This window comes from Martes martes (genome assembly GCF_963455335.1).
Source record: "Martes martes genome assembly, chromosome: 7".
Taxonomy (NCBI): domain Eukaryota; kingdom Metazoa; phylum Chordata; class Mammalia; order Carnivora; family Mustelidae; genus Martes; species Martes martes.
This window is the reverse complement of record NC_137894.1, coordinates 142,850,825-142,865,600: the sequence shown is the minus strand read 5'-3', so window position 1 is coordinate 142,865,600 and position 14,776 is coordinate 142,850,825. Positions and strand designations below refer to the sequence as shown.

Below are 14,776 nucleotides of genomic sequence, written 5' to 3'. Positions count from 1 at the left end.
CCCAAAGGAACATGAAAAAGATTAGAAAATCCTGAGTTGTTTGAGTATGACTAAGAGAAACACTGATGTGACTTAATGCAAGTTTACTTGTGGAGCAATAAATTTATACTTTTTGCACACACACGAAAAAAGGCAAAATGTTTTAATACTGAAGACTCCGTAAGTAAAGGGGTGCCTGGGTGGCTCAGTGGGTTAAAGCCTCTGCCTTCGGCTCAGGTCATAATCCCAGGGTCCTGGGATTGAGCCCCACATCGGGCTCTCTGCTGGGCAGGGAGCCTGCTTCCCTTCCTCTCTCTCTGCCTGCCTCTCTGCCTACTTGTGATCTCTGTCTGTCAAATAAATAAATAATATCTTAAAAAAGAAAAAAAAAAAGACTCCATAAGTACAGCAGCTATTCTGAACCTGTTTCCATCCTAAAACTATAATCCACTGGATAAAACAAAAGCTTGCCTTTGCCTCTTGGATGAGTCTGTCGCCCACGCCCTTGCAGAACCCGAGGAATAAAGGCAGTCAGGACTCCCTGGGTCCATTTCCCAGTCAGGCTCAGGAGGCGGCTGCGTGCGGCTGTTCTGAAATCCGCCACCTCTACGTACTCCACGGTAACCTAACCACACTACTCTGTGACGTGTGCAAGTAGCCCAGGGAGAGTTCACTTCACTTGTCAATGACCATGCTGCACCTAAGGAGAATTTTCAAGGCGGCCATGTCCCCCACAGCTGATCAGGTGCCTAACACCCCACCACCACCACTGCACCCCTGAGCAACGGCTCCTGGCCATAGCCAGACAGTGGACTAAGTAATTCAATCTGCCCCACAGAGCCATCTCTTCAGAAGCAAATTTTAAGCATGACAAACTACAGGGAACTACATGAAAACAGAGAACATGCTTCTTCCTAAGTCATGACTGAGTAAGCCCAAATGCTGCGGATGTCTCTATTACAAGTCCCTGGCTGAGCCAACAAAAAGGAAAAACACCTTCATCGGACAGTGTGACTAAGAGATTACAAAACAGGGTGTTATGGGAGTCCGGGGCAAAAAAATATAAATACAGAGAGTAAGGGCAGGGAGAGTGGCGGGGTGACGGACACTGGGGAGGGCACGTGCTATGGCGAGTGCTGTGAATGGTGTAAGACTAATGATTCACAGACCTGTACCCCTGAAGCAAATAATACAAATAATACATTATACGTTAGTAAAATAAAATAAAATAAAAAATAAATATAGAGAGTATTCATTATGTAGTTAAAAAGCACCATTTTTCTTTCAAAATGAAAAACAAATTAACATAGTATCGTAACAGGGTGGCTCAGTCATTAAGCCTCTGCCTTCGGCTCAGATCATGGTCCCAGGGTCCTGGGATCGAACCCCGCATCAGGCTCCCTGCTGTGGGGAACCTGCTTCTCCCTCTCCCACTCGCCCTGTTTGTGTTCCCTCTGTCGCTGTGTCTCTCCCTGTCAAATAAATAAATAAAATCTTAAAACAAACAAAAAAGACTTCAAGGGTCTCTTACTGAACAGTGAATAAAAATAAAACATAGTATCATAACGCGAAATTTATATATTTAAGTGCTAATCAAAGATACATATATGGAATAGTTTTCTTTCCTAACTAAAGAAAGGCAACTAACATATTTTTAAGGGGTGGCTGGCTGGCTCAGTCAGGAACATGAGACTTTTTTTTTTTTAGATTTATTTTTGTATTTTGAAAGAGAAACACATGCGCACACACATGTGGTGGGAGGTGCAGAATGTCAAGCAGACTCCCCACTGCGCACACAGCCTAACACAGGGCTCCATCGCACCGCCCTGAGATCACCACCTAGCAGACACTTAAGAGAATGAGTCACCCAGGCACCCTGAGCATGCTGGGGTTGTGAGTTCAAGCCCCACACTGAGTGTAGAGATTACTTAAAAATAAAAACTTAAAGGGCGCCTGGGTGGCTCAGTTGGTCAGGCGTCTGCCTTCGGCTCGGTCATGATCCTGGAGTCCCGGGATGCAGTCCCATGTCAGGTTCCCCGCTCAGCTGGGAGTCTGCTTCTCCCTCTAACCCTCTCCCTCTCATGATCTCCATCTCTCTCATTCTCTCTCTCAAATAAATAAATAAAATCTTTAAAAAAATAAAATAAAATCTTAAAATACATATATATGTATATATAAATATATATATGGGGAGGGATGCCTGCACTGTTCAGTCGGTGAAGTGCTTGCCTTCAGCTGAGGTCATGATCACAGGGTCTGGAGATCTTCAAGGGCTCCCTTGAGGAATCTCTTGCTCCTCAAGGCTCCCTGCTCTGCCGGGAATTTGCTTCTCCCTCTCCTTCTGCCCCTCCCTGCCAACTTGTACTCACTCTTTCATGCACTTGTCTCTCTCAAACAAAGGCTTTTAAAATATATGTATTTTGGGGCTCCTGGATGGCTCAGTGGGTTGAGCCTCTGCCTTCAGCTCGGGTCATGACCTCAGGGTCCTGGGATAGAGCCCTGCATCGGGCTCACTGCTCAGTGGGGAGCCTGCTTCCTCCTCTCTCTCTGCCTGCCTCTCTGCCTACTTGCGATCTCTGTCAAATAAATAAATAAAATCTTTAAAAAAATAAAAATTAAAAATTAAAAAAAATTAAAAATCAATTCTCTCAGGAAAAAGAAAATGAGAGGGGCACCTGGGTGGCTCAGTGGGTTAAGGCCTCTGCCTTCAGCTCGGGCCATGGTCCCGGGATCCTGGGATCGAGCCCAGCATCGGGCTCTCTGCTCTGCAGGGAGCCTGCTTCTCCCTCTCTCTCTGCCTGCCTCTCTGCCTACTGTGATCTCTGTCTGTCAAATAAATGAATAAAATCTTAAAAAGAAAGAAAAACTTAAAAAAAAAAGAAAGAAAATGAGAAAACAGACAACTCACACCTTTGTATCTTTTTGAACCATGAGTTTTTCCAAAAGAGCGTTCATCTTTTAATGATTTCAAAACAGACAAAATAGAAAGCAGGAACCATATAAAAAATTTAAAAATAGATAAAGTGGAATTCATCAAAATTTAGAATTATTAAAAGGCATAGCCAAAAAGCATATATTGGGAAACAATATTTGCAACATATGTACCTGGCAAAAAGACTCATACTCAAATCCATAAGGAATTCCTATACTCAATAATAAAATGACAACCTGACTTTGTAAAAAGGTAAAAGATGCAAGACACTTCAAAAAAGCAGGTAGGGACGCCTGGGTGGCTCAGTGGATTGAGCCTCTGCCTTTGGCTGAGGTCATGATCTCAGGATCCTGGGATCAAGCCCCGCGTCGGGCTCTCTGCTCAGCGGGGAGCCTGCTTCCCCCTCTCTCTGCCTGCCTCTCTGCCTGCTTGTGATCTGTCAAATAAATAAATAAAATCTAAAAAAAAAAAAAAAAGGCCAATAAGCATGTGCATAAGGGCTTGTTACCAGTCATCAAGGAAATGCTCATGAAACCCACCTGACAAGATGCCACTATGCATCCACTAGAATGTGAAGACGACACAAACAATACCAAGTGCTAAGGAGGACCCGGAGCCACCGCAAGAACACGTACACACTGCCGCTCCAAGCACAAAATGCACACGCTACTCTGAGTTTCTTTCTTTAAAAATTAATGATACATCCAGGCTCTGCTCACCTGCATGTAGAGCCTGCTTGAGTGTCTCTCTCCCTCTGCTCAGGCACCAGCTCTCTACATAAATATAGAGAGTTGGGGCGCCTGGGTGGCTCAGTGGGTTAAAGCCTCTGCCTTCGGCTCAGGTCATGATCTCAGGGTCCTGGGATTGAGCCCCGCATCGGGCTCTCTGCTGGGCAGGGAGCCTGCTTCCCTTCCTCTCTCTCTGCCTGCCTCTCTGCCTAGTTGTGATCTCTGTCTGTCAAATGAATAAATAAAATCTTAAAAAAAAAAAATAGAGAGTGAGTTAATGCTGCATCTATTCTGAGAGCAATCTCACACGTAGGTATTTATGCAGAAGAAACTCAAATGTTTGTCCACATGATCTCCCACAAGAACAAGGGCCCCCCAAGACGTGCTTCAGGCTTAACTGTATAGGTCCATACAGCACAACACTACTCAGGACTAGAAAGGGACCAACCACTGACACAGGCAACAACATGTATGAATTTCAAAAATGTTATGCTGAATGAAAGAAGCAGGATGAATATATATTGTATAATCTCATTTATATGAAATTCTAGAATAGGCAGAACTAACCTGTGGTTATAAAAACCAGATCACTGTTGCCAAGGAGTGGTGGGGGGTGACGGATGATTGGCAAGGGGCATGAGGGAATTTTCTGGGCCGTATCTTGATACGCATTTATCGAAACAATGAACAATATATTTAAGATCTTGGCACTTCACTGTATGTAAATTATACCTCAATTTTTTTAAAAAAGCAGAACTTGCTAACATTAATGTTGAACATATTTAGAGATCGCGTTAAGGGTGGTATGGCTGTAGACTGTTGTACATATTCAGCAATCATAACTCCCAACAGCAACTGAAAGATGGTTAAGAATGGTTTTGTTCGGGTGCCTGGGGGGCTCAGTGGGTTAAAGCCTCTGCCTTCAGCTCAGGTCATGATCCCAGGATCCTGGGATCGAGCCCCACATCGGGCTCTCTGCTCAACAGGGAGCCTACCTACTTCCTCCTCTCTCTGCCTGTCTCTCTGCCTACTTGTGATCTCTGCCTGTCAAATAAATAAAAATCTTTAAAAAATATAAAACAAATTTTAAAAATTTAAAAAAAAGAATGGCTTTGTTCATGGACGCCTGGGTGGCTCAGTCAGTTGGTTAAGCATCTGCCTTCAGCTCAGGTCATGAGCCCAAAGGTCCTGGGATGGAGCCCCGCATTGGGATCCTTGCTCAGCAGGAAGCCCGCTTCTCCCTCTGCCTGCCACTAACCCTGCTTGTGTTCTTTCTCTCTGACAAATAAATAAAGCAAAAATTTTTTTAAAAAATGGTTTTGTTTCGAGAACAGAATAAAATCAGATGTGGTACACAGATGCCTCGTGTCCCTCAAGATTCCTGGGCCCTTATGTACACACATCTCCCAGTTCATCAAGTCCCTCTAGGTACTGCTGTAAAGGGATTTTGTAGCAGATGTAATTAAGGCCCCAAATCACTTGACCTTAAGACAGGGAGATTAGGGGTGCCTGAGTTAAAGCCTCTGTCTTCGGCTCAGGTTATGATCCCAGGGTCCTGGGACTGAGCCCCACATTGGGCTCTCTGATCGTCGGGGAGCCTGCTCCCTCCTCTCTCTCTGCCTGCCTCTCTGCCTACTTGTGATCTCTGTCTGTCAAATAAATAAATAATAAAATATTTAAAAAAAAAAAAACCAGACAGGGAAGATTATCCTGGTAGACCTGACCTAATCACATGCCCCTTTATGTATTTTTTAAGCTTTTTTTTTTTAAGATTTTATTTATTTATCTGACAGACAGAGATCACAAGTAGGCAGAGAGGCAGGCAGAGAGAGGGGGAAGCAGGCTCCCCACGTGGAGCAGAGCCCGATGTGGGACTCAACCCCAAGACCCCAGGATCATGACCGGAGCTGAAGGCAGAGGCTTTAACTGAGCCACCCAAGTGCCCCAGGCTTTTTTTTTTTAATAATTTTATTTTTAAGTAATCTCTATACCCAGCATGGGACTCAAACTCATGACCCCGAGAACAAAAGTCTCATGCTCTTCTGACTGAGCCACCTAGGCATCCCTCATATAAGCCCTTTATTTATTTTTTTCATATAAGGCTTTTAAATCTGGGTCTAGAAGCCACAAAAGGAGAGAAGTCAGAGATTCAAAGTGTGAGAGGAATTCAGGGTGTGGGAGCTTTTCCACTCTGCTTCGAAGACGGAGGCGGCCACCTCAAGGAGCTGAGAGAGCCCCCAGCTGACAGCCAGGAAACAAGGAAAGTAGGGTATCAACCCCACAACCAGAAGAACTGAATTCTGCCACAACCCCAAGAGCCTACGAGAGCCCCGTGAGCTTCGGAAGACAAATGCAGCCCTACACACAACTGTAGACACGTGAGCCGCTCATCCACAGTTAACTGGAATAAACGTGACTGTTTCAAGCCACTAAATTTATAATAATCTGTTCCATAATAAGAAATCTAATACATGCGGCACCTCGGTGGCTCAGTGGGGTAAAGCCTCTGCCTTCGGCTCAGGTCATGATCTCAGGATCCTGGGATCGAGCCCCACATCGGGCTCTCTGCTCATTGGGAGGCCTGCTTCTCCCTCTCTCTCTGCCTGCCTCTCTGCCAACTTGTGGTCTCTGTCTGTCAAATGAATAAATAAAATCTTTAAAAAAAAAAAAAAAAGAAATCTAATACAAATTTCATACTACAAAAGCTTTAGAACTTAATTGATACTTTAGTTAAAAAAATAGAAATTATGGATGAACCTTGAGGACAATATGCTAAATCATAAATAGTCAGAAAAGAACAAATGCTCTACTCTTCATTCTGGGACTGTGAGTTCGAGCCCCATGTTGGGTGTAAAGATTACTAAAAAAAAAAAAATAAGCTTAAAAAAAAGACAAATACTGTATGATTCTACTTACATGAGTTATCTAAAGTAGACAAATTCATTGCTCAGAAAGTAGAACTGTGTTTGGGGGTAGGGGTAGAGGATGGGAAGTTATTTAGTGGACACAGAGTTTCAGTTTTGCAAGATGAAAAAGTTCTTGAGATCTGTTGCACAACCCTGCAAATATACTTAATTTTTTGCCACAATTGTAAAAGAATAGAAATTAACATTTCCTCCCCTGTTTGAGTAATACAAATCCTTTTTAAATAGGCGGAGTAAGTGAATTTAAGAAAACACCCCCTTGTGGATTCACCACAGAAATGAAGGCTCGATCAGCTTTTACCGATCACCTACTCTAAGCCAGCCTCAGTGAAGAACACAAGTACAGTGACGAGGCGGTGCCTGGAACAGTCCACGTGAGACCGCAAGCCCACGGAGTCACCGCAGCCACGCGGCATCACCTGGGCTTCTGAAATGGAAGAGCTGGCCAAGGACTTCCCAGATGAAGGCAACCGGAGCTTGGCGTTATCGTGATTCCTGACAGCAAGGTGGTTCCGCTTGAAACGTGCGTGCAGAAAGATGTGAATTAGAAGTCTGACATCACAGCTGTTTGACTCTGGCTTAAGTAACTTGCCCTCTCTGACCTCAGTTTCACCCACAGTAGAATGGGGGGGGGGGGGTTACAGCACCGATTTTACCTGGTGCAGTCTTAACGTCACTATTACCGGTTTCATTAGTTGTGGTATAGTGAGCTTCAGAGAAGCTGGGACATAAATTTCCATGTTATGCAATCAGCCAGGGAACAATCCATGTTTAAAACTGAGGTAACTTGGGACGCCTGGGTGGCTCAGTTGGTTGGGCGGCTGCCTTCGGCTCAGGTCATGATCCCAGGGTCTTGGGATCGAGTCCCACATCGGGCTCCTTGCTCAGCGGGGAGCCTGCTTCTCCCTCTGCCTGCCTGTCTGTCTGCCTGTGCTCACTTTCTCTGACAAATGAATAAATAAAATCTTAAAAAACAAAAAACTGAGGTAACTGGAATATTTTAGAACAAGGAAATAATGTCTACTTTACATACGCACTTAACTCAGCTTAAAATGCTTGTTCTACTGATATTCACCTACTCACTTTATTAAGTATGGGCAACATACTAAATGTATTTAAAAGTACAGACCCGGGCACCTGGGTGGCTCAGTGGGTTGATCCTCTGCCTTCGGTTCAGGTCATGGTCTCAGGGTCCTGGGATCAAGCCCTGCATCCAGCTCTCTTGCTCGGCGGGGAGCCTGTTTCCCCCCTCTCTCTCTGCCTGCCTGTCTGCCTACTTGTGATCTCTGTCAAATAAATAAATAAAACCTTTTTTAAATAAATAAAATAAAAGCACACACCCAAATTGCTTTCATCTGCATTCAAAAATTAATTAAAACATGGGGCGCCTGGGTGGCTCAGTGGGTTAAAGCCTCTGCCTTTGGCTCAGGTCATGATCTCAGGGTCCTGGGATCGAGCCTCGAATTGGGCTCTCTGCTCAGCAGGGAGCCTGCTTCCTCCTCTCTCTCTCTGCCTGCCTCTCTGCCTACTTATAATCTCTGTCAAATAAATAAATTAAAAATCTTTTAAAAAATTAATTAAAACATAATATTGTAATAACTCTGTATGTTGACAGATGGTAACTATGCTTCTCATGGTGAACATGTTGTAATATCCATAACTGTTGAATATGCCGTGCACTTGAAACTAATACAATACTGTATGTCAACTAAACTTCAATTAAAATAAATACTTTATTTTTATTTTCTTTTTAATTTCATCTATTTATTTGACAGAGAGACACAGCAAGAGAGGGAGCACAAGCAGGGGGAGTGGGAGAGGGAGAAGCAGGCTTCCCGCTGAGCAGGGAGCCTGATGCAGGGCTCGATCCCAGGACCCTGGGATCATGACCTGAGCCAAAGGCAGATGCCTAACGACTGAGCCACCCAGGTGTCCCAAAATAAGTACATTTTTTTAAAAATAGTTAAGACAAAAGTAAATTCTGAATTAATTTTGAGGGAAGAATATATTAACTGTGAGGCTGCAGGGCCAAAAGACAGAAGGATGCCTTAGCACACCGGCCTTGGTTGGTAATATTCTGAGGAAAAATTTAAAAGGTCACTAATAACCTCCTAGAAGCCAAATCCAAGAGCTCTGCCCATCCAAATCTTCCTTGATCTCTTAGCCAATTTGACACCGACTCCTCCTCCACCTGCACACCGGGCGACTCTGCCGTCTTTAAGTGTCGGAAGCTCTCGGAAGAGCCCCTGGCTTTCAACAAGGTGATGAGGTCTCCCCAATCTTGATCTCCAGCCTAAACATTTGTCTTGAACGCCAGACCTCCATCTCCAACTACCTACCGGTCCACCTGGGCACCCCAAAAGCACTTCCGATTTAATCTATTCAAAACCAAGCTCACCATCTCCCCCTCCTCCTGTTTTCCCCATCTTGATGGGTGTCACCAGCCAGTGAGCCACCCAAGTTAGAGAAAGGGAAGTAATTCTAGATGCATTCGTTCAATAAACATTTATCAAGCATTTATAAAATCCCTGCCCCGGCGGAGATCATGGGTGTTAAGTGAAAGAGACCAACAGTAAAACGATAAGGAACACTGTAGTGTGAAGTGCTACGGTGCACGGGGAGGTGGAGACCCAGTGACCCGCAGAAGAGCAGGCTCGGGATGAGCCTGGTGTGCGTACCTGAGGGAAGACATGGGAGCCGAGTGCTTTTAGGACACGGCCAAAACTTAGCAGAAAGTGACACGTCACTCCAACTTAGATCTAGCAGCTCGCTCTGGCTGTGAACCCGGCCTCTCCATCTCTTGCGGACTGCAGCCCTACCCTTACTCTAGGCTGGTCACTCCCAAGTCAGGGCGTCTGTAACTCATGAAGCCCTCTCTAGCCCATCTGTATCACTGCTCCTATCGTCCCTGCCTTAAGTCAGGAGCTCTCAGTCCTCACTTGGGGCCAATGGCTTCTCATCAAGTCTCATTTGGTTCAAATCACCTGCCATACTAGCTCTGTTACCGCACTCAAGAATCCACCAATCTTTTACACGCACAAAAAGAGAAAAAAAAAAAAAAAGAATCCCCAATCCTCCTTGCCTTCCTTCCCTGATCTTTCCTTTCCACTCTCACCCTTCCTAAATTCAGTCCCCTATATGCCAGCACTGCTTCAAGGCCTATGTCCTCCAGAATGGCCACTACCAAATCCCACCCCTCAAATTTGGCCAACTGTTGTTTTCTTCGTGTCTCATACCCAGAACCACCTTCTCAGGGCACTCAGCACAGTATCTAACCTCACCTGCGGTCCCCAAGCACTTCCTTTCTCCCACCAGACTATGAGCTCCTAGAGGCCAGCAACGGGTCTTTTATCTCTGTGTCCCCAACTACTTAGCACAGCATGGGCCATTCAGTTGGTTCTCAACAGCCACTTAAGACCATGCTTTCAGGGACGCCTGGGTGGCTCAGTTGGTTAAGCAGCTGCCTTCGGCTCAGGTCATGATCCCAGCGTCCTGGGATCAAGTCCCACATCGGGCTCCTTGCTCGGCAGGGAGCCTGCTTCTCCCTCTGCCTGTGCCTACCACTCTGTCTGCCTGTGCTTGCTCTCTCTCTCTCTCTAACAAATAAATAAATTTAAAAAAAAAAAAAAAAGACCATGCTTTCACCATTAAATATGCTAATAATTTTTACTCTACGTCCTGAAATCTGACACTTAAAACCTGCCTGTACTTCTGTTTGGGATATTACTGATCACTTCCTTGTTTTATAAAGTTCTGGTTTCTTATCATATTTCATTTATGTCTCCATGTTACACAAATCCTTCAAATTAATCAATTTTTGACTTTTATAGTCCCATATGGAAACCTACACACTGGCTTATCTATTATCAACATTATGAAACATGCTTAAAAATATATACTTTTGGGGCACCTGGGTGGCTCAGTGGGTTAAAGCCTCTGCCTTCAGCTCAGGTCATGATCCTAGGGTCCTGGGATCGAGCCCTGCATCGGGCTCTCTGCTCAGCGGGGAGCCTGCTTCCTCCTCTCTCTCTGCCTGCCTCCCTGCCTACTTGTGATCTCCTTCAATAAATAAATAAATAAATAAATAAATAAAATCTTTAAATATATATATATATATATACTTTTTTAAAACATATAATTTTAGGGGTGCCTGGATGACTCAGTGGGTTAAGCCTCTGCCTTTGGCTCAGGTCATGATCTCAGGGTCCTGGGATCGAGCCCCGCATCAGGCTCTCTGCTCAGCAGGGAGCCTTCTTCCCCCTCTCTCTCTGCCTGTCTCTCTGCCTACTTGCGACCTCTCTCTCTTTGAAATAAATAAAAAATCTTTAAAAAATTAAAGAATTAAAAAACAAAATGTACAATTTTAAATAACTACAGCTAAGCTTTAATTTATTTTAAAATACTTAAGATACTATCTGGCCCTCCACAGCGGCATCTTCCCCCTCATCCGTCCTGGAGGTACGACTGTCCTGACTCCCATGCTGGTCCTTCCACCTTCTCTTGAGTTGTCTAGTGTTTCCAGAAGACACCTCCAGGCAGAGTGAATGCGCCAGGTCACGGTGAAGTTACCACCCCGGGGCCCTCCGCCCGCCTGGCTAACACCCCAGTGCTGTCAGGCTCCACTGCACCATGATGTTGCATTCTCTGATGAGGGAGAAACGGGCTCTTAGGAGTGCCTGGCCTCCCACATGCAGCTCCCCACAATCTGAACTTTCTAATATTTAGTATCATTGTATGCTTACACATAGGTAGGAAACAGAACAATGAAACCACATTTCCCATCCTAATGGAGGCTTGCTGCCCATCCCTGGAAGAGGTAAATCCAGAACTGTAACAAGATCAGGAGACTTAAGAACCTCGCCCCAGTTTCCCATCGGGTCTTCACCGAACCAGTGCCATGTATGCTGAGCTAAGGATTCTGATCAATAGCTTAGTCACGCTATACCCAGAAATCCTCAGAATCTAACCAAAGCAGGGAATCAAAGAACTGCCCTTCTCTATGCCAGTGTAAACAGAGTACCCCAATTTCCCGTTGTTCTCACACTTTTTACAGACGTTTCTGCAAGTACTCCTTATCAAACGCTTAACACGAATTCCCGACGTGCTGTTTCAACAGCTCCATCACGGAACTGCCCGGTCTACAAATCTTACGTTCTTCAGGAAACCACCCCGACCCCCGGGCATTGAGGCTACTTTTCCGATGCTGTCGGGTTTCCCGGGCAGGGGCGCACCGAGTTGGCCACCGCGTCGGGGCTGCCGCAAGCGCAGCGGCGCGAGCGACGCCAGCCCAGGTGGACACCGGACGAAGCGTTTCGCGTCTGGCAATTCGAAGACGGAGATCGCCGAGGAGGCTCGCGAAGCCGGCCCCGCGCCAGGGACCCCGCCCCGCGCCAGGGACCCCGCGCGCTCCCCGCCCGCCCGGCTGCCGGTCCCCGCGAGCTGACAGGCGCGCCCGCCCAGGGCGGTGCCGCGGGAGAGGGCGGGGGCCGGAAGGAAGAGGGAGGACTCGGACAAAGCCACCCGGCCGGCCGCCCCTCCCCGCGCGCCGCGCTCCCGGGGGCGGCTGCACCCCCCCCCCAGTCGCGCGGCCCGGGGGTCCGCAGCTGTTCCCGCGAGCCGCCGCCCCGCGCGCAGCGCCGCCGAGCCGGGGTGCGGGGCCGGGAACGCGCCGAAGGGACTGTCCACGCGCAGAGGCCGGGGCCGGAGACCGGGTTGGGGAAGGGGCTGTGGACGCGGGTGAAGTCTCGGAGGGGCCGCGCCGCGGGGGAGGACCGCGGAGGAGGACCCGGGCGGGGCCGGGCCGGGGAAGGGACCCGCCGCGGAAGGGGTCAGGGCGGGGGCCGAGCGACTGCAGTCGGGACGGCCGTGCGGGAGGACGGAGGACCGGGGCGCGGCCGGGAAGCGGGCCGAGGACTCACCGTGCTGCTCCCGCGGGGCCGCGCGCTCGCGCTGTCAGCTCCGGGAGGTCGCGGGGCGCGTGCGCGGAGCAGGACCGCGCGGGGCCCGCCGCCTCGGCTGCCTCAGACGCGGCGCCGCGGTCACGAACGAGGGGCCCCGGCGCGGCCGCCCCGCAGCATCCTCGGCCGCCCGCGAGCGCTGTCCCCCGCGGCTCCTCCCCGCAGCCGCCGCCCCGCGCCCGCCGGCTCCGCTCCGCTCCTGCTCCGCCGCTCCCGCCGCCGAAAATGGCGTCTCGGCGTCCCTCCCCCGGCTCGGCGCTCCCGCCCCACAATGCCGCGCGCCGCCGTGACGTCACCGGCCCGCCGCCGGGGGGCGGGGCGCGGCGCGGAGCCCTGCGGATGCACAGGAAGGGGGCGCTGGGGCGGGGCGGCGCCGCCCTGGACCGCCGCGCCCGCGCCCTTCGCTCCTGCGCGCCCGTCTCCCCAGAGCGGGTCACGGTGTGCCAAGCCCCGCCTTCACGCGTCCGACTCCCGGGAGCCCGAAGGAGGGGCCCTGAGGGGCCGGCTAGCCCGCAGGCCTCTCCCGGGAAGCGAGTCGGGGTCGAGACCCGGGCCGCGCGCATCTCGTTGGTCCCTCGCTGCCCCAGGATCCTCGCGAGTCAGAGCTCCAGAGGAGCCTCCGGGCGCCCCCCTCGGCCACTCAGGCCTCGCACGAGCCGCCCCGCCAGGGCCTGGCCGGGGCAGAGCTGCCGGCCCCGCAGCCGCACCCCGCGCGTGGCCGCCGCGCCCCGACCTCCGGCCCCCGCCTGAAGGGCAGCCCTGGCAGGCCGGAGAGCGCGCCCGGCCTCGGCCGCGGCACCCCCGCGCGGCAGGCCTGACTCAGCAGCCAGCGCGGAGCACGCAGGCCGGCTCCGGGGAGGGCGCGGCGGAGCTCGCCCGACCACGCCCCGGCGCTGCGGCCGCGCCAGGTGCCGGGCCCTGCGGCATGGTTCGCCGGGAGGCCTCGGCCGCGCGCTTGCTGTCCGACCGCGGCGCTCTTCAAACGGGCCACCCCGGCCCCCGCGGCCGTTCCGACCCTGGAGTGACACAGTCTCCGCGCGAGTCAGGGGGTGCGACCGCGGCGCTATCGGTGCCACGGTGTCCGCGCGGAAAGGCCAGCCTGGGACGGCGAGGGGGAAGCAGTCAGACCACCTTCCCACGCTCCCTTCGTGATCTGGCCCCACGCAGCGAGGCTGCCACCTGCTCCTCGACAGGCCCCGAGCGGCTGGGCACTCAGCGCCATCAGGTGCTCTAGAGAAGAGGGGAGCAGGGAGGCTCCTTTCTCTCTGACTCTGGGCTTAGCGACTGTCCCGTCCACTCCCCCAGAAACCTGAGATGCCTGATGTCCTCTTCTAATGAGTCGTCTCCTGCATGTTGCTGCGCCCCATCCCTCTCGGCCCCACAGCTGTCACTCTGTTTAGGCTTTATTATTATCTTGTTCTTGTATTGTCTCAACAAATACTTGTTGAGGGCCGTGATCCCCACCATAAGAGCCAAGGTGTGCTGGGAAAGAGGATAGGTAAGACCCCGCTCCCGCTGGCACAGTGCCTGCTGCGGGGAGAAAAGTAAGGTAGGGCAGGGCGGAGTGAACGCCTAAGTGGCCGGAAGGGGCCTAAACGGAGCTAAACGGGGAGGGAGAGCAGGCCAGGCAAAGGTCCTCAGGCAGGGATGAGTCTGGAGGGATGGGGAGAGGGAGAAAAGACCCATTCACCCAGCACTGCTGTGGGTCCCCTGAGTGGGATCCTGCTACTTCCCTCTGGAAATGCTGTCATGTGCCCATGGTCCAGGGCAAGGGGCTGGGGCACAGGCATTTTGGGCCATCCTCACTCAGAGTCTCACACTGACACGAACAATCATCGGCCATCGCTGCGCAGCCCTGGGCATTCTCAGCGGCTTTCCATCCTCTGACCCTCAGGAACTCCGAGAGAGGCACTGCCATCTCCATTTACAGAGGTTCCCTGGCTTGCCTGCTGCTTCCAAGGATTAACTCAGCTCTGGGAACCGGAAGGGAGCCTCTCTGCACTTCCCACGTGGGCACTAGCAGAGCTGAGGAGAGCCTTTGTGCTGGAAAGCCTCAGCAAGGCTACTCAGGGGTGGCAAATCCAAATTCTCTGTCCTCCCCACAAACCTAGAGGACCAGGGCCCTGGGAAGCACACGCCGGTCGGCAAGAGTCCTGGTGGCCTTGAGCAACCTTCTTACCAACAGCCCGCTGGGCTAGCCAGGGTCCCAGAGGGTCAACCGTGGCCCTGGAGGGTGGGGCTGTGGTGCACAGGGCA

General features: G+C 50.5%; 1 protein-coding gene across 21 annotated transcripts in view; it reads right to left on the bottom strand.

Moving 5' to 3' along the window:
- The window catches only part of KLC1 (kinesin light chain 1), a 61,633-nt gene extending 48,884 nt beyond the window's left edge, over positions 1-12,749 (bottom strand). For all 21 annotated transcript variants that reach the window (XR_013967180.1, XM_080809349.1, XM_080809350.1 and 18 more), the window contains exon 1: positions 12,482-12,749. The gene's annotated coding sequence lies outside the window, so the exon portion shown is untranslated. The remainder of the gene's footprint in view (positions 1-12,481) is intronic.
- Between the last annotated feature and the right edge of the window lie 2,027 nt (positions 12,750-14,776).